The sequence below is a fragment of the Manacus candei genome, unplaced genomic scaffold (assembly GCF_025592945.1).
Source record: "Manacus candei isolate 608988 ecotype Guabito, Panama unplaced genomic scaffold, ASM2559294v1 h1tg000381l, whole genome shotgun sequence".
NCBI classification, from domain to species: Eukaryota; Metazoa; Chordata; class Aves; order Passeriformes; family Pipridae; genus Manacus; species Manacus candei.
The window spans coordinates 4,230-8,458 of NW_026138429.1; positions in this window are offsets into that span (position 1 = coordinate 4,230).

A 4,229-nucleotide genomic window follows, 5' to 3' on the forward strand; every position below is an offset into this window, starting at 1 on the left:
AAAATCACGATTTTTCTACCCCAAAAATCCCCATTTTTCTGCCCCAAAAATCTTCATTTTCTACCCCAAAAATCCTCATTTTTCTGCCCTAAAAATCCTCATTTTTTCGTCCCAAAAATCGCCTTTTGCTACCCCAAAAATTGCGACTTTTTAACCCCCGAAATCCTCATTTTCTGCCCCAAAAATCCCCATTTTTTTGCCCCAAAAATCCCCATTTTTTTGCCCCAAAAATCTTCATTTTCTGCCCCAAAATCCTCCTTTTTCAGGTTCCAAAAATCGCGATTTTTAACCCCAAAAATCTCCTTTTTCCTGCCCCAAAAATCTTCATTTTTTTAACCCAAACCCCCGAATTTTGGAGGTTTTTTTCGGTGTAAAAATCCTCATTAAAAAATTTGACTTAACCCCCTTTTTTTCGGCCCCAAAATCGCGGTTTTTTCCCCCTCAAAATTTGCCTAAAAATCGCTTTTTTTACCCCAAAACCGGGTTGGTTTTTTTTTGCCCCCAAAATTTGCATTTTCGGTCGTAAAAAATCGCGACTTTTTACCCCAAAAAATCGTCACTTTTCGGACTCCAAAAATCTTCATTTTCTGCCCCAAAAATCCTCATTTTCTGCCCCAAAAATCCTCATTTTCTGCCCCAAAAAATCCTCATTTTCTGCCCCCAAAAATCCTCATTTTTCGTCTCAAAACCCCTCCATTTTCTGCCCCCAAAATCGCGATTTTTAACCCCCAAAATCCCCAATTTCCGCCCCAAAAATCCCCATTTTTTGCCCCAAAAATCGCGACTTTTTAACCCCAAAAATCCTCATTTTTTGCACCAAAAATCCTCATTTTTCTGCCCCAAAAATCTTCATTTTCTGCCCCAAAAATCCCCATTTTTTGCACCAAAAATCTTCATTTTCTTCCACAAAAATCTTCATTTTTCTGCCCCAAAAATCATCATTTTTTTGCCCCAAAAATCTTCATTTTCCACCCCAAAAATCCTCATTTTTCTGCCCCAAAAATCATCATTTTTTTGCCCCAAAAATCTTCATTTTCTGCCCAAAAAATCCTCATTTTTCTGCCCCAAAATCCTCATTTTTCGTCTCAAAACCCCTCAATTTTCTACCCGCCAAAATCGCGATTTTTAACCCCAAAAATCTTCATTTTTCTGCCCCAAAAATCCCCATTTTCTGCCCCAAAAATCCCCATTTTTCTGCCCCAAAAATCTTCATTTTTTACCCCCAAAGTCCCCATTTTCCGTCCCAAAAATCTTCATTTCCTGCCCCAAAACCCCCCATTTTTTTGCCCCAAAAATCTTCATTTTCTTCCACAAAAATCTTCATTTTTCTGCCCCAAAAATCATCATTTTTTTGCCCCAAAAATCTTCATTTTCCGCCAAAAAAATCCTCATTTTTCTGCCCCCAAAATCGCGATTTTTAACCCCAAAAATCCCCATTTTTAACCCCAAAAATCCTCATTTTCTGCCCCCCAAAATCCTCATTTTTGGGCTCAAAACCCCTCGATTTTCTGCCCCCAAAATCGCGATTTTTAACCCCAAAAATCCTCATTTATTGCCCCCCAAATCCTTATTTTCTGCCCCCAAAATCCCCATTTTTTTGCCCCAAAAATCTTCATTTTCTGCCCCAAAATTCTCCTTTTTCGGGCTCCAAAAATCGCGATTTTTAACCCCCAAAATCCCCATTTTCTACCCCCAAAATCCCCATTTTTTTGCCCCAAAAATCCCCATTTTTCTCCCCAAAAATCCCCATTTTCTGCCCCAAAAATCCCCATTTTTCTACCCCCAAAATCCTCCTTTTTTGCCCCAAAATTCTCCTTTTTCGGGCTCCAAAAATAGCGATTTTTAACCCCCAAAATCCTCCTTTTTTGCCCCAAAAATCCTCATTTTTCTGCCCCAAAAATCTCCTTTTTTTCCACCCCAAACCCCCGAATTTTGGGGCTTTTTTTGACCTTAAAAATCCTCATTAAAAACTTCATTTCCCCCCCTTTTTTCGGCCCCAAAACCGCGGTTTTTTCCCCCCCAAAATTTGCCTAAAAATCGCTTTTTTTACCCCAAACCGGGGGCGAGGTTTCGAGTCGGAAAAACGAGGATTTTTTTAGCTCCCAAAATTTGCATTTTTCGCCCCAAAACCCCCCGTTTTTTCCCCTCCCCCCAAAATTCGCCTTTTTCACTTTTTTTCACTCTAAAATTTCACGATTTTTACTTAAAATTCACCATTTTTTTTAACTTAAAAAAATTCGCGTTTTTTAACGTAAAAATCATCACATTTTTTAACTTAAAAAATTCGCGTTTTTTAACGTAAAATTCACATTTTTTTACTTTAAAAAAATCGCTTTTTTTACTTTAAAAATTCACTTTTTTTTTTTACTTCAAAAATCCGCGTTTTTTAACGTAAAATTCACATTTTTTTACTTTAAAAAAATCGCTTTTTTTACCTTAAAAATTCACTTTTTTTTACTTTAGAAATTCGCATTTTTTTACCGAAAAACTTCACTTTTTTTTTGCCCCGAAATTCGCATTTTTTCACCTTAAAATTCGCGGTTTTTTTACTCGAAAATCACATTTTTTTTAAATTTAAAAAAAAAATCACATTTTTCACCTTAAAATCCCACTTTTTTTTTTTTACTTCAAATCCACGTTTTTTAATTTAAAATTCACAATTTTTTTATTTAAAATTCACATTTTTTTTTTTTTACTTAAAAAATTCGCGGGTTTTGACACAGAAATTCCCATTTTTTACTCTAAAAATTCATAATTAATAATTTATTTAAAACCTCACATTTTTTAACTCAAAATTCACCATTTTTTACTCAAAATTCGCATTTTTTTTTACTTAAAACTCACATTTTTTTTTACTCGAAATTCCCCTAAAAAACCTCCCCCCTTTTCTCAAAATTCACCTTTTTTTTCTTTAAAAAAAAACCCCATTTTTTCGCTTTAAAAATTCACTTTTTTTTACTTAAAATCCACCCTTTTTAACTCCAAAAAAAAAAATCACATTTTTCACACCGAAATTCGTTTTTTTTATTTTAAAAATTCACATTTTTTCCTTTAAAAATTCACATTTTTTCCTTTAAAAATTCACATTTTTTTAACCGAAAAATTCACATTTTTTTACTTGAAAAATTCACATTTTTTTACTTGAAAAATTCACATTTTTTTACACCAAAATTCACGGGTTTTTTTACTGGAAATTCGCATTTTTTTATTTTAAAAATTCACTTTTTTTTTACTTTAAAAATTCACATTTTTTCCTTTAAAAATTCACTTTTTTTCCTTTAAAAATTCACATTTTTTAACCGAAAAATTCACATTTTTTAACTTTAAAAATTCACATTTTTTTTACTTTAAAAAATCACATTTTTTAACACCAAAATTCACGGGGTTTTTTACTCGAAATTCGCATTTTTTTTACTTTAAAAATTCGCATTTTTTTACTTTAAAAAATCACATTTTTTTTATTAAAAATTTCACTTTTTTTTTACAGGAAATTCCCATTTTTTTTTATTAAAAATGTCACATTTTTTTACTCAAAATTCTCATTTTTTTTACTTTAAAAATTCACATTTTTTTTACTTTAAAAATTCACATTTATTTTTCCCCGAAATTCCCATTTTTTAATTAAAAAAATTCCCTTTTTTTTCACTCGAAATTCCCATTTTTTTTATTAAAAATTTCACTTTTTTTTTTACAGGAAATTCCCATTTTTTTTAATTAAAAATGTCACATTTTTTTACTCAAAATTCGCATTTTTTTAATAAAAAATTTCACATTTTTTTCACCCCAAATTCCCGGTTTTTTTAAATTAAAAAATCCACATTTTTTTTACCCAAAACTCACATTTTTCCACCCAAAAAATTCCCGGTTTTTTTTTTCCCCAAAAACCCCCAAAATTCACATTTTTCTCAGTCCCCAAAATCCCCTTTTTTCGCCCCAAAAAAACCCCCAAAAAGCCCCAAAATGACCCAAAAAAGGGTTTTTTTGGGACCGTTTCGACCGCGGGGGGAGGGGGGGAGGGGGAGGGGCCCAGTTTGGGCCCAGTTTGGCCCCAGTTTGGTCCCAGTTTGGCCCCAGTTTAAGCCCCAATCCCTCCCAGTCCCTCCCAGTATAAACCAGTGACCCCTCCCAGTGCTCCCAGTATGGGACAAGCTGGTCCCAGTCCCTCCCAGTCCCTCCCAGTCCCCCCAAATCCCCTCCCAGTCCCTCCCAGTATAAACCAGTGACCCCCC